This window comes from Capricornis sumatraensis, chromosome 1, assembly GCF_032405125.1.
Source record: "Capricornis sumatraensis isolate serow.1 chromosome 1, serow.2, whole genome shotgun sequence".
NCBI lineage: Eukaryota > Metazoa > Chordata > Mammalia > Artiodactyla > Bovidae > Capricornis > Capricornis sumatraensis.
This window is the reverse complement of record NC_091069.1, coordinates 177013281-177036404: the sequence shown is the minus strand read 5'-3', so window position 1 is coordinate 177036404 and position 23124 is coordinate 177013281. Positions and strand designations below refer to the sequence as shown.

Genomic DNA, 23124 nt, shown 5'->3' with positions numbered 1-23124 from the left:
ACACAATGGAATATTATTCACCCATTAGAAAGAAAATGCCAGCAACATGGATGAACCTGGAGATTATCTTACTAAGTGAAGTAAGTCAGAAAGACATATTTGATATCACTTATACATGGAATCAAAAAAAGGATACAAATGAACTTATTTACAGAACAAACAGACTCACAGACATAGAAAACAAATTTACAGTATCCATGGGGGAAAGATGGGGGAGGGATAAATTAGGAGTTTGGGATTAACACAACTATATATAAAATAGATAAAACAAGGACCTACTGTAGAGCACAGGGAACTCCACTCAATAGTCTATAATAACCTATAAGGGAAAAGAATCTGAGAAAGAGTGGATTTAATGTATAACAATCACTTTGTTATATACCTGAAACTAGCAACACAGTAAATCAACTATAATGTGAAATGAAAATTAGAGATGCCATGTGGGAAAACATTGATAAAATGATTTCATATGAATTGTAATATGGAAAAAAAAAAAAAACACCTGATTTCATACCAATTCTTGCATGGCAAAAAATAAGCATAACCAAATTATAAGGTAATTGGCAAAAAATATTTTATTCATACATAAAAGTCTTCCTTAATACCTAAAGATACATAACGCATTTTTGATGTAGCATCATTCCTGCAGCCCTTTCTCTTTTCTGTACTGTTTCCCATTCTCCCTGCTTTGAAAAGTATTCTTTGTAAGTGCTCACACCAAGAACCAGGAACCTTGTCAGCTCAAAGTGTGTTTGCCTATTATTCATGCAGGCTACTAGTGCTTAGGAAAAAAGTATGTGAGGGTATGTTCATGCATGTACAAGCTGGAAGGTAAGAAAGGAGGCATGAAGGTCTGACCTGTTCCCATGCTAGAACTCAGCCCTAGTGTTCCTTGATATCCAGTTGGTCCCCTCAACTAATTCCATAACCCCCAACCGAGTACATAGAAACTGCCCCATATCTAATTTCTATATGTAAATTCCCAGAACTCACTAAATATTTCACTCTCTTCTGTTTTAGCAGCCTGGCTTTGGTATGGTATATATGCATGTGCTAGAGAGGCAAGAGACTTGGGAAAAGGAATTAGGAGACCAGGAGCCCTGAATTTGTATCTAGGTCATGGAAATTCTAATCCAGTCACTACCCTTAAGTTGCCGGATGTCCTCGGGTAATCTGCTATACCTCTCAGACCGCAGTTTCCCAACTTCTAAATGCAGGGGTTAGGCCTGATGTTCCTCTAGGAGCCTTTCTAACTTTAACATAAAATCTGTCTTCCACTGAGAATGTATGCTTCCTCCCTCAAATTCAGATTTGATTCTATCCTTTTAGGGTACCTTTACAATCCTTTCCTACCCATCCAATAGCTCAGATGTGCTACTGATGAGACTTAATTTGTTCTTATCTTGGAGACATTCTTCAGACACTTATGCAAGTGCCCTAGATCTCCCCAACTAGTATTCCTATTGGTTTAACCATCTGATCACCTCCTTTGGGGCTTTGATATTGAGGTGTCCTGGAGGACTAAACTAATATTCCAGAAACTTGTCTTTTTACTATAAGCAAGCTGACCAACAACATATACAAAAATAAATATGAAATGGATTAAATACCTAAATGATATAAGACCAGGTATTATTAATATAAAACTCCTAGAGGAAAATAGAACACCGTTTGACATAAATCACAATATATTTTTTGGATCTCTCTCCTAAAGGAAATAAAAGCAAAAATAAATAAATGGGGCCTACTTAAACTTAGAAGTTTTTGCCCATCAAAGAAAACCAACAACAAAACAAAAAGGCAGTCTACTGAATGGGAGAATATACTTGCAAATGATATGACCAATAAGATTAATATCCAACATTATTAACAGCTCATACAACTCAACATCAAAAAAACAAACAACCTGGTTAAAAAGTGAGCAGAAGAACTGAGTAGACATTATTCCAAAGAGGAAAGGCACATGGAAAGATAATCATTGTTGCTAATCATCAGGGAAATGCAAATTAAAACCACAATGAAATCGCACCTCACACCTGTCAGAATGGCCATCATTAAAAAGAACACAAATAAGACACGTTGGCAAACATGTAGAGAAAAGGGAACCCGTACACTGCTGATGGGAATGTTAATTGATGTAAACACTGTGGACAACTGTATGGAGGTTTCTCAAAAAAAATAAAAAGAACTGCTTTATGACCCAGCAATTCCACTCCTGGGTATGTATGAAAAAAACCCAAAACACTTATTTGAAAGATACGTGCACTCCAATGTTCATAGCAACACAATTTACAATTGCCAATATAGTGAAACAATCTAAATGTTCATCAACAGATGAAAGGATAAAGAAGATGTGGTACCTACACACAATGGAATACTACTCAGCCACAAAAAGAATGAAATTTTGCCATTTGTGCAATGTAGATGGACTTAAAGGGCATTATATGAAGTAAAAAACAACCCAATCAGAAAGTGGGCAAAAGAACTAAGACATTTCTTCAAAGACATAAGGATGGCTAATAAACACATGAAAAGATGCTCAACATCACTCATTATTCAGTTCAGTTCAGTTGCTCAATCATGTCCGACTCTTTGCAACCCCATGAATTGCAGCACGCCAGGCCTCCCTGTCCATCACCATCTCCCGGAGTTCACTCAGACTCGCGTCCATCGAGTCAGTGATGCCATCCAGCCATCTCATCCTCGGTCATCCCCTTCTCCTCCTGCCCCCAATCCCTCCCAGCATCAGTCTTTTCCAGTGAGTCAGCTCTTCGCATGAGGTGGCCAAAGTATTGGAGTTTCAGCTTCAGCATCATTCCCTCCAAAGAAATCTCAGGACTGATCTCCTTCAGAATGGACTGGTTGGATCTCCTTGCAGTCCAAGGAACTCTCAAGAGTCTTCTCCAACACCACAGTTCAAAAGCATCAGTTCTTCGGCGCTCAGCCTTCTTCACAGTCCAACTCTCACATCCATACATGACCACAGGAAAAACCATAGCCTTGACTAGATGGACCTTTGTTGGCAAAGTAATGTGTCTGCTTTTGAATATGCTGTCTAAGTTGGTCATATGAAAATCAAAACCATAATGAAGTATCATCTCATGCTGGTCAGAATGGTTATTATCAAAAATCTACAAACAAATGCTGGAGAGGGTGTGGAGAAAAGGGAACCCTCTTATACTGTTGGTGGGAATGCAAACCAGTACAGCCACTATGGAGAACAGTGTGGAGATTCCTTAAAAAACTGGGAATAGAACTGCCATACGACCCAACAATCCCACTGCTGGGCATACACCTGGAGGAAACCAGAATTGAAAGAGACACATGTACCCAATGGTCACTGCAGCAGTGTTTACAATAGCCAGGACATGGAAGCAACCTAGATGCCCATCGGCAGACGAATGGATAAGAAAGCTGTGGTACATATGCACGATGGAATATTACTTACCTATAAAAAGGAACATATTTGAGTCAGTCCTAATGAGGTGGATGAAACTGGATCCTATTATAAAGAGTGAAATAAGTCAGAAAGGGGAAGACAAATAGCACATATTAATGCATAAATATATGGAATTTAGAAAGACAGTAATGACAATCCTACATGCAGGGCAGCAACGGGGACGCAGATGTAAAGAACAGACTTTCGGACCCAGTGGGAGAAAGCAAGGGTGGGAGGATTTGAGAGAATAGCATTGAAACGTGTATATTACCATATGTAAAACAGATGGCCAGTGCAAGTTCGATGCATGAAGCAGGGCACCCAAAGCCAGTGCTCTGGGACAACCCAGAGGGATAGGGTGGGGAGGGAGGTGGCAGGGGGTGTTCAGGGTGAGGGGACACATGTATACTGTGGTTGGTACATGTTGGTTGATATATGGCAAAAGCCATCACAATATTGTAATTATCCTCCAATTAAAATAAATTAATTAAAAAAGAAAGATAAATACAGTATGATATTGTTTATATGTGGAATCTAAAATAAAACAACAAACTAGTGAATAAAACAAGCAAAAAAGCAGACTCACAGATACAAAGAACAAAGTAGTTGTTATGGGGGGGCAATATAGGGGTGGTGGAGTGGGAGGTAGCAAGTATTGGGTGTAAAGATAGGCTCAAGGATGTATTGTACAAAATGGGGAATATAGCCAATATTTTGTAACTTAATTTTAAGGGAAAAGTAACCTTTAAAAATTGTATTAAAAATTGAAATGAATAATCAGTAAACGTGTACCTTAGTCCAAGCAACTTAGCAGCAGCAGTCCGTTTGTCGGTTACCAACTTCAACTCAAAGTGTCCACCAGGGGGCGTCAGAACCCAGGACTATGGCGCTTCATTCTGAATGGTCTATGTTGATCCAGGGCTTGTAAACTCTGGGCTCATCTGGCTCTTTCTCTAGCATGGCAGAAGGCGCAGGCACGTGGGAACAGCTGGCAGAATCTCCTCCCACTGCTCTAGTAACTGTCTGAACTGTTTGGAGGCGTGTGAGCCCAGCTGCCCGAGCAGCTCTGAAGAGCTCCGACTTGCTCGATAAGATGAAGGCACTGTCCGTTCTCGGTCCTGGGAAGACGTGACCTAGGTTAACAGATAGCCCCATGCCAAATAATTCCTTTAGAAATCCCTCTCTAAAAGCTCCACTAAGGGGCAGATGGTCCATTTCTGACTAAGAAATCTCTGCCCTTTGTCATACTGCATCGTTTGCTCAGATATCTGTCCTAACCCCACACCTCACTTCCCTCGCACCTCAGCTCAGGCACTGGAGGTACTCCAGGGAACCAGCACCCACTGTTTCTGTTTGCACATGGTGAACTTTTAAAACCAATGGCTGCTGAGCCCCACCCTAGAGATTCAAATTTAATTGTTCTGGGGTGGAACTTAGGCAGCAGAGTTTTTAAAAGCCCTTCCCATGTGATTCTTATGTGCAGCCTTATGGAGAATCTCTGGGTTCAAGGCACTACTCAAGTGTAGGAGCCTGAAAAAAATACAGAATCTCAGCATCCCCTTCCCAGCTTGCTGAATAAGAACCTGTTTGAGAAGCACTGGTCAAGTCAGCATACTGTTTCACTTCATCCATGCTCATCGCCCTGGCCAGAACCACAGGCCTCCCCAGCTTTCTCAAGTTAGAGCACTTGCCTTCAGAAGTTTTTGCCTCTGACCTACAGAGAGAAACACATTTTATAGCAGGATGTACAGCACACACGTGTGTAGATAATGAAATTAAAATATCATAAAAATACTTCTATTATCCTTACTGAAGCAAACTTGGATTCGTTCACTTGCGCACAGATAATCTACTTTCTTGTGATCAAGAAAAGTGCAGCATTCATTGCAGGACACCACGCAATGAGTCCAGGCAGCTAGAGTTCCAAAGACCCAATTTCCTGATGATTCCAGGAAAAACTTTTAAAGACCGAGTGAGGGAGGGGAGATTGAAGGATGCATGACCAGCTCATGGATATTCTTCTGATTGGCTGGTGGTGATGTAATTGGGAGTCAACATCACCAACCTGCTGGTTCCAATTGGTCTGGGGTCTACATGCTTGTGGGCAGCACACAGTTAACTTATTCCACCTGGTGGGAGTTTCAGTATCTGCCAAACAGCTCAAAGGACATGGCTCAGGATATTATCTATAGCCCTTGAGGAGGAACTAAAGGTTCTTGACGTTGTTTAACGGCTAAAGTATTATTGTTTCGTCTTGCTTGGCTGTTATGCTTTCTTTCTGCATTTTCTTACCTCTCTGATCCAATTTATTTTTTCTTGTAACTTGGGGAGGGCCTAAGAGGCTAAAGTTTTTCTACAGAAAAGAGGCAGGCAGAAGACATGGTGGGGCGGGTGGGTGGGGGCGTCTATCCCGGGAAGCCCCACAGAGTTACACTATCTGGTTGTTTACACTGTCTGTGATGAACTCTAATCCATTCAGTAGGTATTCCTGGCACCTACTGTATGCCTGGCATTGTTCTAGGTGCCTGTGCCAGTCTGTTCCCAGGCAAAACTTTCTGTTATTATGGAGTTTATGTTGGGGTGGTGGCAGGATAGGGTTGTCAGAAAGTTAAAAGTAAATCATGAATATGAAGGGCATGCTTGAAGATTAATATTACAAAGTTTCTTTTAAAACATATTTGGGGGTACTTACGAATCCTGATTGTGGTGTTTTTTGATCTCAGTCCTGGGTATACACACTTTGTAAAACCCAAGTCTTTGCATTTCTCTGGATGCATGTTATGACTCAGTGAAAAGTTCAAAAAAAATTATATTCTGATATTTTCTATTATTGTCTTCTCATTTAAAAAAAGCCAATTAAAACACTAAATTCAGTTCAGCTACTATTAGGTTGTGACAGGAGTTTAAAAAACATTGCTTTCTTTTAAAACACAAAACAGAACCAAAGAAAAACCTTCAGCCCAATAACTCCACAGCATCTACCACTCTTGAGCATCTGCTTACAGGTATGAGACAGGCTGCCTTCCTGCTTACCTTGTGTGCAACTGTCTCAAGCCTTCTTAAGGGCAGTGCCACAAGCCTCCCTCAAGCAGCTCGGGCCACCTCTGCTTAGAACTAGACCTGACAAGCCCTTCTCCCTGCAGAGTCACTCTGCTGTGGGCAGCTCTCTTCAGGTTCCAGTTCTGGGAAGAGACTGGCACAGGCACATAGGAGGGCTGGGGTTATTTCTGCAGCCACCTCCTGAATCTTCTGAACCTTGTGCTTCTAGCCTGTCTCATTTACTCCATTATGGTGTCAGTCCCCTTGGGGGAGATGAGACTCCCTGGCTACTAGTACCAGAGTCATCAGACAATGCAGAGAAGGAGCCATCCTCTGAGACAATTCCCATCACAGCCCCCACTGCTCAACGTGGTGGTGGGGACAGTCCAGAGTCGGGCCTGGGTAGGATGGGTGTGGGGAGCAGGAGGCCTCTTTTCTGTGAGCCTACGGTCCAGATAACCCTGAGCTAGGGACACCAGAGGCATGGGTCTGGCCCCTGAGAGCAATGGAGGGGAGATGGGAGAATGGGGAGTTGGGCTCCCCTAACAGAATCAGCAGGACCATCCACTATGTAGGTGGTTTGACCTCTTGCCTTGTTTAATTTTGAGCTTGATTTATCAGCAGAAAAACTTGCTCCAAATCAGTTGTTTGCATCTACTGATCCCCCAAACCTAGTCAGACCTGATGCTCCCCAAAGTCCCTGGGTTTGGTGTTGCTTTGCTGTGTCTTAGTGGTTCAGAGCAGACTTGGGAGTCAGAAAACTGGATTTGAATCCTGGCTTCACTACTGCCAGCTGTTGCTTAATTGTGTACAGCCTCATTTCTATCACCTGTGGCGTCTTGCATGCCCTACACCCTGTCTCGGCCCAGGTTGGGTGCATTCACCTTCCTGCTCTGTGGCCCTGGCTCCATGACAAAGGGCAAACCCTACAGACACTGGTAGCGAATGATTTAGTAGGAAGTTGTCCTGCTCACCTCACAGAGCAAGACGCCATGACCCAAATCCACCCAGTCCAGCCCCCATAGCCGTCTAGAACCCACCCCTTCTCATTGCCCCACTGTCCTCAGACCAGAGCCTTTGGGCCCAATGCCGGAGAATAGGCACGCAGAGAAGACACCTTTACAGAGTTCTCTGCTGTCTGATCCTTGAGACAGTTCTGTCTGGAGTTGTTTGATTACTATACACATTTTACAGATGAAGTACGGTCAGTAACAGGGCAAGTCTTCGGGTTCTAAGCCTCACCCCCCGCAAGGCTGCCTGGGGCTGGGTCAGGCAGGCTGCACGGTCACGGTCACGGAAGAAAGAGCTCTGAATTTGCTCCTCCTTTCGAGGTGGAGGCCCAAGAGGGAGCAGTGGAGGAGGGAGGAAGGCCCCCTTTGCCTGGAGCTCTTTCTGCTTGTACTCCCCTAGCAAGAAGTGTCACAGGCCTGAGCCCAGCTCCCCCTTAGACCCAGGGAAAGGGTCAAGGCGGTTCAGTTTGGCCTCTGGGCTGCTGCTGAGAGATTAGGATTAGACTCCCTCTCTGCAGTCACTCACTCACTGGACTGGGACCTTGGAAACTTCCCAATTCAGTCTCTTCACTTCAGATACGAAGGAACTGAGGCCAGGGGAAGTGATGATTTTTTTTTTTTTTTTAAACACTACATGGTAAGTCTGGGGAGCGGCTGAACTGCTGCTTAGAATTCGAGGCTCCTATTTCAATGCTCCTCCACTGGGCCCTGTTGACTACACCGGCTGTGTGAACTTTCTACCTTCTGCTTCACGTCTTCTCCCTTTGGCTCCACCAGAAGGCGCAAGCAGCTCGTCCGGTGGGATGAAGAAGGGGGAGTGGTAGCCGGTTTGAAGGAAGAGGGAGAGGGAGGAGTAAGTGGGACAGGGCCCCTTAAAGGGGCGGGTCAATCCCGCCGGGCCCCGCCCCCCCTGGGGCGGCGCAGGCGCAGGCGGGCTCCAGGAACTCCGGCGGGAGGGCGGGCGCTCCTGGCTCTCGGGCCGGCGCGCTGGGCCGCAGCACCTGCGGGGGCCGGCGCAGGGCGCGGCGCCCGGCGGGCGGACCTCGACGCCCAGGAGCGAGGGCGGGGAGCCGGGACCGGGATTAGGGGCGGAGAGGGAGGGGACGCTACCCCGTAGCCCCCTCCCCCGGGGGACGGGGCGGAAGCAGCCGGGCTGGGGGCGGTGTGAGCGGGCGCCGAGGACGGCACCATCTGGAGGGGCGGGACCGCGCGGCCTCTGGGGGGCAGGCGAGTGCGTTGGGCAGTGCCGGCTGGGGGCCCCAGGCGGGGTGTCGTGCAGGAAGAGCGCGGCGGGCTCAGCCCAGGGCTGCCGGAGCAGCGGCCGCAGCGGGTCGGGGTTCTCAGCTGGGGCCCGCAGCAGCTCCGCGGGCTGAAGCTCGGCGTGGAGGAGCAGGGGGGCGTGGGTCCGGCGGTGCAGGAGGAGGGCGGGGTGGGCCCGGGGGTGCAGGAGCGGGGTGGCCGGGGCCACGAGCCCAGCCTGGGGGTGGTGTGGGGGCCGCCGGACGGCGCGGACTGGAGGCGCCCGCCGCCGTGGACTGGCTCCGCGGGCTGGCCGGTGGTGCAGGAGGAGGGGCTGGGGCCCCGCAAGCAGCACCAGGAGAAAGGGGAAGGCAGCCCCGCAGTGCAGGAGCGGGGGGAGGCCCGCACCGGGGTGCAGGAGCGGGGGGAGGGGAGCCCACGCCGGCTGCTGCAGCAGCCCGAGCAGCTGTCCGAGCTCGGGGAGGGCTCTTGGGAGCGCAGAGACGAGCTCGAAAGTTCCGGGGAGCAGTACTGGGAGAGCTGCGGGCACCTCAGACGGGAGGCGGTGGTCCTGGGAGCGGTCCCGGCCCGTCGCAAGAGACTCGAACTGCTGGGGAGGGCCCGGCCAGTGGGGCCCCGGGGGCCTGAGGGGGAGGGACGTCTGGGGGTGCAGGAAGCGAATTGGCTACCTGGGGTACAGGAGGGACAGGTGGTGCGGGCTGTCCAGGAAACATACCTGGACGGGAAGGGGTCCCAGGAAGGGGAGGGGCCCCCTGAGGGGCACAGGATCCGGAGGCGCAGGCGGAGGAGGAGGTGGTAACCCACGGGCCGGCTGCTCAGCACCAGGGCCGGGCCGGGCCGGGGTCGAGGTGAGCGCAGAATGTAGGGGCTTGGGGAGAGGGGAGCAGAAGAGCACCGCGAACCTGGGGGCGATGGAAACCATTGCCCGGTAGCAAGCAGAGTCCTGCTGGGTCCTTTTCTGCCACCTCAGCTGGGACATCATAGAAGCAGTGTCTGCAGTGAGCCAGTGGAAGGCAGCAGGTAAGGAAGCCCAGTTCTGTTCTCAGTTGGAATTGATGTGCTTGGAAGGAGGGGGCTGTAATTATCTCAGGAGAGCGTGGTCTCCGAACTGCCTTTTTTTCATTCCCCGTGTTTAAACCTGGAGAGGACCCAAGCAGTGCAGTTTTCAACGGCAAGGCAGGGCCCCTCCCCCCAGCACTGTTTGTGCCAACTGGAGTGATGGGACATTTCCTTAGAGTCTAGACTGGTGGTGAGACTGTCTGGGTGACTGCCAGGCCTGGGCAGAAGGAAGAGAGTGGTAGCCCTAGGGTGAGGTTGCAGAGGAAGTAATCAGCTCCCCCCACCCCACCCCCCCCAGCCAACTACCGGTGGAGGTAGGGGTGCTTCATGCCCTAGCTGGGGTGGTGCAGTCAGCACAGGCTGCCTCACGTCCTCAAATCACATTCCAAAAAAGGGAAGGGGCAGCATTGCAAGGACAGGACCTTATCTTGTAACTGTAGCCACATGAGCTGAGATGAGTGTGGCAACCAGTGACTTGGGCACGAGCCTGACCTGCTCCCGCCACACCTTCTTGTCACATTTGATTAATAGTGAGGGCCCAGAGCCAAGGATAAATAGTGGGCAGGAGGTTGGAGAGCCACTGGTGAGGCCCTGTCTCCGTGTGGGCTCTCAGGACCGCAGTCTGAAAATGAGGGAGAGGAGGGGTATCTGCATCGCTAGACTCTGGGCATCCTGTGTGGCCCAGACCTCAGCCCCGCCCCAAGGAGGTGGACAGATGAGCAGCTGAGCTGTGGCATCATGAGTTCTGTACCAGTCAGGGCCAGCTTCTAGCCCGGTTTAGAGGTAGGGCTTGCAGAGGTGGGGGCTAAATTTGGCTTCCTTTTGACTCTTTCATGGTCTGGGTGCCAGGCTGTTCATTCCTGCCCCATAGGGACTTGGTGGTTCATCTGTGGGCCTCATCCTCTTAGGGATGTTCATCTCTTACCTGGCACTGTGTGGGTTCTTGCTTCTCTAGCCCTCAGGCAGAGGTGGGTGCAAAATTGCTGCCTATCTCAGGACCATCGCCAAGACCCATCTCTGCCCCAGCCCAGGGAGTGGCTCTGAGTCAGATGGCCCCCAGAACCCCTGTCCCAACCGGACTGGGTGGAGATAGTCCTTTTCTATCAGGCATGGGGAGTGGTGGTGGCATCCTCAGCAGGCAGCTGCTGCAACTCCGCTGGAGGAGCCGGTTAGCCTGCTCCCCATGCAAACCCAGACTTGACTGTCAGCTTCATCCCACGCCTGCCTGTCATCCTGCCACCACAAACACTCAGGCACCGGAAGTTCAGCTGCTGTATCCAAGGAGTCTGGCTCTTTTGGGATGGCCAGACTGGTTCTGGCTCTCTGGCTTCAGTGGAGAGAATTGTTCTGAACACAGACACACAAGCGCACACCTTTACCCTTTTTCAGGTTGATTCTTGAATTTGTGGTAGATGAAGAGAAAGAGGACTTTGGCAGGTCTGGGTTTAAACCATTTACTAGCTATGTAACCCTCTGAGGCAAGGTCATGTCTCTGGGCTTCAGTTTCCTCCTCTGTGAGGTGGGCTGCTGTTTTCCCAACAGCGTCCTCAGTGCAGAGGGCTCAGACCCTTTGCCAACCTAGCGTCCACCTTCCTAGGAGCCATGGGAGTGGGCATTAGGTAGGAGGGGTTGGTGCTCCCAGACCTTTTCCTGTGTCCCTGAAGTCCATGATTATTCCCCTGCCCTGTGTTATATTCTGGAAGATGAAGTGCTTTTTCATTTTTAATAACAGCTTTATTGAGGAACATATTGGAACATATTTTAAACATAATTTAATAAGTTTTAACATTTGTATATACCTGTAAAACTACCACCACAATCAAGATAACGAATATACCCATTATTTTCAAACTGCCCCCCCACAAAGTTTTTTGTGACCCTTGGTAATCCATTCAGCCTATCCCTCCTTTGCCATCCCCCTTCCCTAGATAACACTGGTCTGCTTTCTGTCTCTACACATTAGTTCACATTACCTAAAATTTATGTAAATGGAATCATACAGTATTTTTGTTTGTTTGTTTTGGCTTGGCTTTTTTTAAGTCAGCATAATTATTTTGAGATTCATCCATGTTCTTGTGTGTATCAATTGCTTATTCCTTTTTATTGCTGAGTAGTATTCCTTTGTATGTGCATACCACAGTCTCTTTATCCATTAACCTCCTGATGGGTTGTTTTCAGTTTTTGGTTATTACAGTAAAACTGTTAAGAACATTTGTATAAGTATTTGTATGGACACACACTTTTATTTCTCTTGGATAAATCCTTAGGACTGGAATAGTTGGAGCATATGGTAGATGTACATTTCATTTTTTAACAAAGTGCCAGACTGCTTTCCACAGTGGTTGTACCATTTTACATCCCCACCAACTGTGTATGAAAGTTCTAGTTTGCTACTTTGTCAGCATTTGTCAGTCTCTTTAAATTTAGACACACTAATAGGTCTGTAATGGTATCTCGTTTTGGTTTTAATTTGCATTTATGTAATGACTAATGTTGAGCATCTTTTCATGTGCTTATTTGCCATCTGTTTATCTTTGGTGATGTGTCTGTTCAAATTGTTTACCCATTTTTTAATTGTGTGTGGGTTTTTTCCATTCTCAGTTTTGGGCGTTCTTTTGTATTCTGGATTCAAGCCTTTTATGGGATATATGATTTGAAAATATTTTCTTCTGGGCTTTGGTTTGCATTTTGATTCTCCTAACTGTCTTTCAAAGAGCCAAAGTTTTAAATTTTAATGAACTTCAATTTACCAATGTGTTCTCTTATGAATTTTGCTAGTGGTGTCTTAAGAACTCTGCCTAACCAAAAGCATGATGGTTTTCTCCTATAACTCTTATAGTTACGGATTTTACATTTAGGTCTATGGTCTATTTGGGTTTAATTCTTGGGTTAGTATATGGTGCCGGGTGTTCAGTTTTTTGCATGTGGAGGTCCAGTTGTTCACCAGAATTTTTTGAATAGACTTGTTTCTCCATGGAGTTGTCTTTGTACCTTTATTGAAAATCAGTTGTGTATGTGTAGATCTGAGTGTGAATTTTGTTTTGTTCCATTGATCTAACTTTTCTATCTTTATCCCAGGACCACATTATCTTGATCACTAGATTTTATGATAAGTCTTGAAATCACGGAAAGATCTTGAACTTTGTTCTTCCTTTTCAGAACTGCTGTAGTTATTCTGGGTTTGTTGCACATTTGTATTTTAGAACCATTTGTTAATTTCTACAAAATAGCCTGCTGGAATTGCACTGACTCTATAGACCAATTTGGGGAGAACTGATACCTTAGCAATACTGAACCTGACCCATGAACAATGTATATTTCTGTTTATTTAGAATTGATATCTTAGAATATTGAAACTGACCCATGCACAATGTGTACCACAGTATTTATTTATATTTTTGAGTTTCACCAGTGTTTTGTAGTTTACAGTGTACAAACCTTTTAAATCTTTTGTCAGATGTATCCTTAAGTATTGCATATTTTTGATGTTGTTATAAATGGCATTTTTAATGGAATTTGGCATTTTGTTTAAAAATGTACCTACCTTAACTGTGGTGAAATATACACAACAGAAATTTACCATGTTAACCATTTTCAAGTGTATAGTTCAGTAGGGTTAGGTACATTTATGTTGTTGTGCAACCATTGCTCTCATCCATCTCCAGAACTTTTTTTTTTATCTTGCAGAACTGAAACTCTGTACCTATTAATCAACCCCTGTATTCCTCTTTCTACCTCACCCCCTGGCAATCGCATTCTACTTTCTGTCCCTATGAATTTGACTACTCTAAATACCTCATACAGTATTTGTCCTTTTGTGACTGGCTCTTTTGACTTATCGTAATGTATTCAAGGTTAATCCATGTTGTAGCATGTGTCAGAATTTGTTTTCTTTTAAGGCTGAATAGTCATCCATTGTATGACTATATTACATTTCATTTATTCATCAATCAATGATTGTTACGACCTTTTGCTATTGCCAACAATGTTGGTGTAAGATGGTGTTGTTTTTTAAATTTCAATTTCCAATTTTTTACTTCTGAATATTATATACTCATATCCTCCCACCTGCTAAACAGACTTGTTCCGGTAGCTTTTTTGTAGCTTCCATTGGATTTTAGACATAGACTGTCATGTCATCTGCTAGCACAGGCAGTTTTACTTCTTCCTTTCTGATCTTTATGTCTGTTATTTCTTTTTCTTGCCCGATTGCACTGGCTAATCCTCTGGTATAATATTGAGTGGAAGATTGGATATATTGTTCCTGACCTTCAGGGGAGAGTGTTCAGTATTTCACCATTATGAATAGTTTAAGTTTTTCATGTGTGATCTTTATCAGTTTGAAGAAGCTCCCCCTTCTATTCTTATTTTACTGGGATTTTTATTAGAAAATCCATAGAAATGGATGTTGGATTTTGTCAAATGTCTTTTTCTGTGTTTATAAAAATGATCATAGGGTTTTCTTTTTTAGTTAATGTGTGGAATTGTCATGCATTAATTTTTTTCAAATACTAAATCAACCTTGCATTCCTGAGACAAGCTCCATTGGGTCAGGATGATTATTCTTTTTGTTGCTGAATTCTGTTTTCTAAAGAATTTGTGAAGATTTTTTGCATCTGTCTTTATGAGGTTAGTTTTCTTTCCTTGTAATGTCTGCAGGATTCATGATATACATCTTTAATTTATTATAGTCTGCCTTCAAGTGATGTAAGAACCATAAAATAGTACATTTTCACTTTTTCTTTCCTTTACGCAATTATTGTCAGAAATTTTATTTATGCATGTGACACCCCCCACGCAGCAATGGTAAAATTTTTGTTTAAACCGTTAATTTATCTTTTAAAGTATTTTGAACAGTAAGAAAAATATGTTAACTATTTAACCATGTAGTTGCCATTTCCAGTGCTCTTGCATTTCTTTGCATAAATCTATGCTTCTATACTGGAGAAGGAAGTGTCAACCCAGTCCAGTATTCTTTCCTGGGAAATCCCGTGGATAGAGGAGCCTGGTGGGCAACAGTCCATGGGGTTGCACAGAGTTGAACATGACAGCAACTTTCACACACACATGTTTCTATATGGTATTATTTTTCTTCTGTCTGAAGGATTTCTCTTAACGTTTATTGTAGTGCAGGTCTGCTGGTATCTAATTCTTTCAGCTTTTATTTATTTAAACAGTTTATTTAGTCTTTATTTTAAACTGATATTTTCAGTGGAATAGATTTCTAAATCACTAGTTTTAATGACACAGTGCCTCTGTCCTCTCATTTCCATTGTTTTCTGCAAGAAATTTGTTGTTATCTTTGTTCCCTGTATGTAGCATGTCTCCCTTGCCTTTCTCAACTACTTTTTGAGATGTTATCACTGACTTTGAGCAATTTGGTTATGATGTGCAATGATATAGTTTTCTTGTGTTTTGTGTTTGAGTCACTGAGCTTCTTGAATCTGTGGGCTTTTAGTTCCCTGTTCGGTAGCCTGGAAACTCATAGGGCTGACTTCTCTTTTCCTCTCTCCTAGGTATCACTGGTCTTTGTATCTTGATATACGGTGTCTTCAAAACCATTTTGTATATTTTGTCCATTTTTCTGTTTTCTCTGTCAGGAGGATAAGTCTGATCTATATTGTTCTGTCTTGGCCAAAGATGGGGATTTTACTTTAATTCTCTCATTACCACCCCCTACTCTTCCCATCTTCCAATCCATCCCCTCTGGATGTATCTCATTTTTCATCAGTCTGTACTATGCATTGTTTATGGTATGATGTAGTGAACCGTGACTTTTCCTTTCCTGCACACTTTTTTGTTTTTCCTGGAGTTGACTTTTCTTGTTTGCTTAGTTTTCTATGTACTTTGCCGGAGAAGGCAATGGCACCCCACTCCAGTACTCTTGCCTGGCAAATCCCATGGACGCAGGGCCTGGTGGGCTGCAGCCCATGGGGTCGCTGAGAGTCGGACACGACTGAGGGACTTCCCTTTCACTTTTCACTTTCATGCATTGGAGAAGGAAATGGCAACCCACTCCAGTGTTCTTGCCTGGAGAATCCCAGAGACAGGGGAGCCTGGTGGGCTGCCGTCTGTGGGGTCGCACAGAGTCAGACATGACTGAAGCAACTTAGCAGCAGCAGCAGCTATGTACCTTTCAGTTAGACTCTCCACTAGCTGTCTAAATTTCTCAGGATGTCAATTCTTTTAAGAATTCTATCAAATTCACCTTTCTGATGAAGTCTCTTTCAGACCTTGTGCTCTGACAGCATGGATTAATTGCTCTCTATCCCTGATGCTTAGCTGTCCTCCTGGGCTCTCCCTTTCAGTATCCTGGGCATTTCCATCACTGCCTTTCTGTGTTGCGTTTCCCATTTCCTATCTTCCCCTTTGTTGGTTTATTCTCTAGTTTGGTATAGCACATCGTTCAATAGCTTCCCAAGAGGAGGGTGATAGAGTGGTAGATTATTCTGAGACCTTGCCAGTCTCAGAGTCACTCAAGTCACTTAATTACTGAATATAGAGATCTAGGCTGGAAATGGGCTTCCCTGATAGCTCAGTTGGTAAAGAATCTGCCTGCAATGCAGGAGACCCCGGTTCGATTCCTGGGTTGGGAAGATCTGCTGGAGAAGGGATAGGCTACCCACTCCAGTATTCTTGGGCTTCCCTTGTGCTCACCTGGTAAAGAATCCGCCTGAAATTTGGGAGACCTGGGTTGGGAAGATCCCCTGGAGAAGGGAAAGGCTGCCCACTCCAGTATTCTGGCCTGAAGAATTCCATGGACTGTATAGTCCATGGGGTCACATACAGTCCATAGGGTCACAAAGAGTTGGACACGACTGAGTGACTTTCACTTTCAGGCTGGCAGTTGCTCTGGAATCTTAAAAACATTGCTGTTAAGTTCCAGAGTTAACATTGATGTCTAAAGTCATTCCCAATTCTTATTTTGTTCCCTTGCCCAGAAGTTTATAGCGTCTTTTCTTCATCTCCAATATTCTTTAATTATGTAGCTTTGGTGTGAACTTTTGCTCTCCATTGTGGCAATTCCCTGTACTTTTTCCTCCATCCCTTCTGTTGTGATTTTAGCAATTTTGATAGCAGAAAATCTCTGTTGGTGTTATTTTATCCCATGGCATGGATGAGATAGACAGAAAACTACTAAATTCACCTTAAGTTTAATAGACATATTGGAAGAATGGGTTAGGATTTTTGGCTAGGGAATTATCCATATTTCACTAAAAATAAGAAACACCTTTTTTTTTTAAAGGACTTAATTTGCTAACATTTTAAGACTCAGATTTTTTTTAACTAGAAAAATTAAGAGAAGTATGTGAATCTAAGGAAGAAATTTTCAGAATGAATTTCTTAGAAATTTAGTAGAATGGTTTTTCCATCAACTGACATTGATAGGATTTAGTGTTGAGAATTATCATCGGAATAGTAAGTAGTCCCGTAAACTGGTTCTCATGGCCATGATGAGAAGGGCCTTCTGAGAGTGGTCAGGGTCAGTGGGGGAGAATATTTGAAAACATGACTGTTCTGGCCAGGACCAATGATTAGCACAATTACAGACTTTCTCCAGAGCAGCAGTTCTCAACCCCAGTCTGGATTCATCTGAAGAGACTTACCGACATGGTGCCTAAATCTCACTTGGAGCAAGTTTAGAATCTCAGTGAGTGGGACCCATACATTGACACTTTCCTACCCACCAGGTGATTTTTTTAATACACAGCTAGTGCAGAGAACCACTGCTCCAGAGTTTAGCAGAGACCCTTGCTTCTCAGAGTGTAGACTAAGGACCAGCACATTATCACTGGGAGCTTGTTAGAAATGCAGAACTTAGGCCCTACCCCATATCTGTGGAATCTGAATCTGCATTTTAACAAGAATCCTCAGGTGATCTGTATGGGCATTAAAGTTTGAAATAGTACCTCAATTATTTATTCAACAAATAGATTTGCAGATAGATCTGTTGAACAAATTTATAAGCACCTACTGCCAGGGCAAGATTGCTGGGAGAGGTGGTGATGGGTCTGTTGAATTTTTTATGTCTCCTGTCCTGTTTGTAATTTCTTATTCCCCTTGTTTTAAAAAAAATAATATCCTCTTCTTGTTTTGTATAAGAAGACAAGATAAAATGTCTTGTCTCTCTCAGGATATTAATGAGCATTTTCTGTCAGAAATTTTCTTCTCTTGTGTAGTCTGTTTCTTCTCAGCTCTTTTTTTCTGTGTTTTTCTTCCTTCCATGTTAGAGGCTTTGCTTGGGCGTCTGAAAATTTTTTTGTCGTCTACTCTTGACTATAAGCACTGGGTGGTCTTGTTGACCGGGCCTCTTCGTATGATGACCTGGCTGGACAGTTTGAGGGGGGCTCCAGGGTTGGTTTCTTTGTATTTTTCTTGCCTGATCAGGGTCTCGGGAAAGGATACCCCTGTCCTCTGGTAGGAGATGGAGGCCTGGCTCCTGGTTGCTGGAGGGAAGGGAGAAGGGCAACTAGAATTGCCACATCTGTGTGTGCTCTCCTTTTTAGGGCCACGGCACCCGGCTCTCAGCCAAGCCTGCTGTGCCAGTCAGGGACCGGCAGTTTACCTCTGAAGGAAAGTCCCGACTTTGCTGGGTGGTACCAGGGCAGCCACCCAGTGGCTTTGTACTGGGGAGGGAGTCCAGAGGGGTCTTACTGCTTCTTAAACAGCTTTTAACTAATCCTGTGTATTTTTAGCACTTCTCTCTGTCTCCTGTTCTTCTTCTAGAGGTTTCTGGGGCTGCTCGTTCCCAGGTCTTCTGAGGATTCTGTGGGGGGCAGTCAGGCACTTTTCACCCTGAGATTGGGGGTTTTCTCAGGTCGGCTCTCCGTAGCCACTGGTTCATCCGCTTTCTGGCTGCTGAAGCTTTGTTGTGGTTTTTCTCCTCTACTCCTCTTCCTGTCCTTAGGGACTTTTGCCGTTCAGAAAGTGTCTCTTTCGACGGTTGCCGCCTCAGTAGGGTTTTGGGAAGAAGTGGAATTATGTGCATGTGTGCCATGTGTCTTTTCCTGAAACCTCTGTCCCCTCTTTAAACTTCCTCCCAGGATCCATGAATTCATTCAGTTAAATATAAACAAATAGGACCCAGTCCTGCCCTCCATGAGCCCCAACCCTCCAACCAAGCTGTGTCGTGTCCGGTTGTATATGGACTGAGTTCTGGTTCACCTCTTACTCCCTGCACAACCCTGGTCATGTCTCCAGAGCCTCAGTTTCCTCATCTGTAAAACCGGGATAATGTAGGGTAATAAGGGGGAAGGTTATTCAGGCAATAAAAAATGAAAGCTTTTAGTAAAGAACTTGCCACAGTGTCTTTTTGAGGACCCGGGCTGTGACTTCTCCGTCACACTCCCCCAGACCTAGCATCGGGTGAGCACATAGTGGGTATGTGGTGAGTGACTGGAGGAGGCGGGTGTGGAGAAGTTTGGTCTGGGCCCTCCTTCAGCACCTCTAGGTTCTGGGAGCCACAGGCTTCTGCTGGAGGTGAGAACTCCAGGTTCTCCGTCTCTGCCTGTCGCCTGGATGCTGTGACTCCCACTGAGGCAGGTTCTCCTCCCAGGCCCCTGACCTTGGCCAGGCTGCCCCTTCGTGGCTAGAAGGGAATCACCGTTGCTCTGAACTGTTGATCTCCCCTCACTCGTAGGGATCCATTCCCTACGACAGCTTCTAAGGCGCCTGAGATCTGGCGTGGTCCTTCCCTCTCAGGGTCTCAGTTTCTTTATGGCTAAAATGGGTGGGATTTAAGCGACCTTAAAATATTATGTAGTCCCTGACATTTCTCTCCCTCCCACCTTCGGACTCCTCCTCTCCCAGTTCAGCAGTCCACCCTGCGCTGGATATTCGTAGTTCCTAGGGTTCTGCTGTGGACATGGTCCCAGGGGGATGAGCAGTCCTGCTCTCAGAGTAAATGCTCTCCAGTTCACAGCCCTGGCTTTATTCCCCACCCCACCTCCAGGCCCCAACAATAGGCCCCTTCAGCTCTAGGCTCTTGCTGAGGGGCTGGGGGTGGGGTGAGGCCCGAGCGGGACCAGCCCTGGAAGAGCTCTGGGAGTGGCTGGCTGCTGGGAGCCGGACTCATCCTTCATCTCTTCCCAGGAGCCTGTACTTCTGGGCCTTGGTGCCGTGATGATGCTTGGGCCAGAGGGTGCCGAGAGGCAGCTTGCTGCAGTGGCCTGCATCCCAGCCCTGGCACTCAGGCGTGTGTGGTGCGTGTGTGCAAGAGCCCTAGACAGCTGCTGGAATTCACCCACTGACACACGCGGGTGGTGTTTATATGTGGGGGAGGGATGCCTCAGGAATGTGTCAGGACTCTGTGTCCTCTCTCCGGGTGTCATGGTTGGCACACCAGTCTTCAACTGAGGGAGCATGAAACAGCTACAAAATTTGTTCAAGCCCAAATTGATAGATATGGGGAGGCGCTGGGCTCAGCCTGGGCCCGTGTTGTGCTGTTTAGTCAGCTTCTTCCCTTTGCTTTCTGGAAGTTACACTTCCTTCTCTGTTGGAGTCAAAGGAGATGAGGCATAGGAGGGTCTCTGGACCTGGTGTGTGTGCCCCGGCTTCCACGCCCTGCCTTCCCACCCTCTCACTCCCTTGTCCCTGTCCTTTCTCTCTCTTTGAGGCTGGGATGCCTGACAACCCAGACCCCCTTCCCGTCAGTCAACCCTGCAGCATCCTGTACCCCAGCTCTCCCTCCCTCAGCATCTCCGTCCAGTCTGATGAGAAGGCAGTCTTCAGTCAAAACTCCCCCTCTGTCTTGAGGGACTGCTGTGCTCTCCCCCGGGGCTGAAGTAGCTCTGTGGGAGCAAAGTAGCTTAGTAGTTCTGGGACGGGGGTAACTGTGACGAGATTGGTTGCCCACAGAGTTACTTGGTTTTCTGGATTAGAAATAATGACGGAGGGTAGGGGTGTGGAGGGGAGCGGAGCAAAGCCAGAGCCAACGAGGGCAACCAGGCTTATTCCTGATGTTCACTGGACATAAGGTGGCACCAGCTCAGTGGAATAGAGACAGGTCCATCACAAAGGCTTGAGGTCCTTTTCAGCGAACTCTCTTGACCACCTATGCCTTGCCAGATTCTTCCTTCAGGGTGACATAAACAGATGGTTATTTTACAATGTACAAACCACAAGAGAGGTACATATGTAGGGCTCCCTCAATATAATTTTATATTAATACAGAGTGGTACAGAAACAGTGACCCTTAAAGAATCAGAACATGATGGATAATTAAACATTTTTTTTCCATTCGCTTAACTATTTTCCATGTGTGCTATTATGTGATATGCCACTTTGGTTTCAAATATATTTTAACAAGATAACATAGGAAGCATTGTAAAAAAAAATAACCATTTGGGAATAGGAAATAGGAATTTACAAAGGAAGTGATGTTTTAGCTGGGTCTTGAGGGATGTGTAGGAGTTCTTGATGTAGACAGTAAATCACAAAGCTTAGCGCAAAGACATTAAGCCAGGAAAGGCTATTTGATTTGGTTGGAATATGGAGACATTTGAAGGAAATGATAAAAGGGGTGGAGGTGGACAAATATGCGAGAGGTGGATTGTTGAAGGGCCTTGTGGTTGGCTCAGTGAGGAGTTACAGAAGGATGTAAGCAGGAAAAGAACTTCAGACCTGTGTTCAAATGACAGTGTAACTGTAGGGAACTATGTACCAGATGCTGTGCCAAGTGTGCTATTCATGACCTCACTGAGTTTGCACTTGATGCAGGAGGCACTGTTTATTTCCATTTTACAGATAAGGAAATTGAGACTTAGGGGTTGTCATTTGCCCAAATGATTAGAGAGAGATACAACCAAGATTTCAGTTCAGGTTCTTTCTAACTCTTGTCCCAGTGAGATTGATGGGAAGAAGAATGAGGAGGCAGAGAGCAGATTTTATGGTCTGCCCCATGGGGGAGTAGGGAGTTATGGTCTGGGAGCCCAGGGTGAGGTTTCCAGCCTAGGTGGCTGGCGTTGGCTTATGACATTTTCAGTCCGGAGACAGGAGCACATGCTTGGTTTGAGGTGGAGGAGGCTGAGCTCAGTGTAGACATGTGTGGTACCCCTGCATACCCCTGGCAGAGCCAGCTGGACATGTCTGGAAACACAGGTCTAGAGCTTCAGGAGCTCAGGAATGCACATGGGGCTAATCGGAGCCCTGGGAGGAGAGGAGGTGACCCCCAACCGCCACCCCCCAGGTACAGAGAGAAGGAAGGGAGAGTTTCAAAGTCTTAGGAAATACCACCAGCTAAAGGAGAAGGGTGAAGAACCTTCAGGGTTAGTTAGACTCAAGGCCTGTGCGCCCAGCAGTGCTGGCAAATATGCCTCAGCCTTGACTGTCCCAGGACCTCAGCTGCCAAGCTCCCCTGGAAGGGAGTGGGTCGCTGTGTCCTGGAGATGGAGAGGGTGTGGACAGCCATGGTGTGTGTCTGAATCACCCTCTTCTCTCCCTTGGCCTGTGGCCAGCCTCCTCCCAGACCAGTGTGATTTCAGACCTGGGATGACCTGAAGGAGTGAGGTTTCCTGATGCAGTTCCTCTGGGATGAAGTCCCACGGGGAACCAGCCTGGCCCTGGTCCAGAAGCTTAGGCCCTGCACACAGAGGGGTGAGTTGAAGTTGACTGGGCTTGGTGGGGCTAGCATGTGGAGGCAAGATAATCCGCAGGTCGGAAGAAGAGCCATAACCTACCCCCCGCCCACCCCACACACTCTTTCTCCTCTCCTATATGTTATCTTCTCTCCAGAGCCTGGAGAAGAGGGAAGGCAGAGGTGGGAGAGGGCTGGCCTGGAGGTGGGGTTGGCATATATTCCCGAGAATACGGTAGATTGTTTTGGAAAAATCCTCTGGCCGGAAATTACATGTCACGTCTGCTCCTCAGTGTGGATCTGTCACTCCACTGATGCTGTAGGAGAGCCTGGGGGAGGGGAGGGGAGGGGACAGCAGAGGCAGGCTGGTTCCTGGCCATCATTGGCTCCCTTTGGAGATAAGGGGCCAAGTTGTTGATCACGGGGTGTACCTGTGGGGTGGATTCCCCAAACCCGAGAGGCAGTTTGGATCTTGTGGATGTCTTGTAACAGGATGGCAGTAGGAGGCAAGAGATTTAGGAAGGGAAGAGGCAGGGAGAAAGCAGGAAGGGGCAATGGTTTAGATCGGACCCTTTATCCAACCTGGAGAAGGGATGCGTGGGCATCTTTTTCAGCCTCTCTCTCTCCACAGTCTCCTGAGTTTGGGTTCCTGCTGCTGTTCCCAAAACCAGTTTCTGCCTTCTGGAGCTCTGGAGACCTGCAGTAGGAGCAGAGGAGCTTCTGCCTAGAATAAGCACCCTGCC

General features: G+C 46.4%; 1 protein-coding gene across 3 annotated transcripts in view; it reads left to right on the top strand.

Annotated features, from left to right (window-relative positions):
• Positions 1 to 9617: 9617 nt before the first annotated feature.
• The window catches only part of TNK2 (tyrosine kinase non receptor 2), a 40376-nt gene continuing 26869 nt past the window's right edge, over positions 9618 to 23124 (top strand). For all 3 annotated transcript variants that reach the window (XM_068985554.1, XM_068985526.1, XM_068985560.1), the window contains exon 1: positions 9618 to 9768. The gene's annotated coding sequence lies outside the window, so the exon portion shown is untranslated. The remainder of the gene's footprint in view (positions 9769 to 23124) is intronic.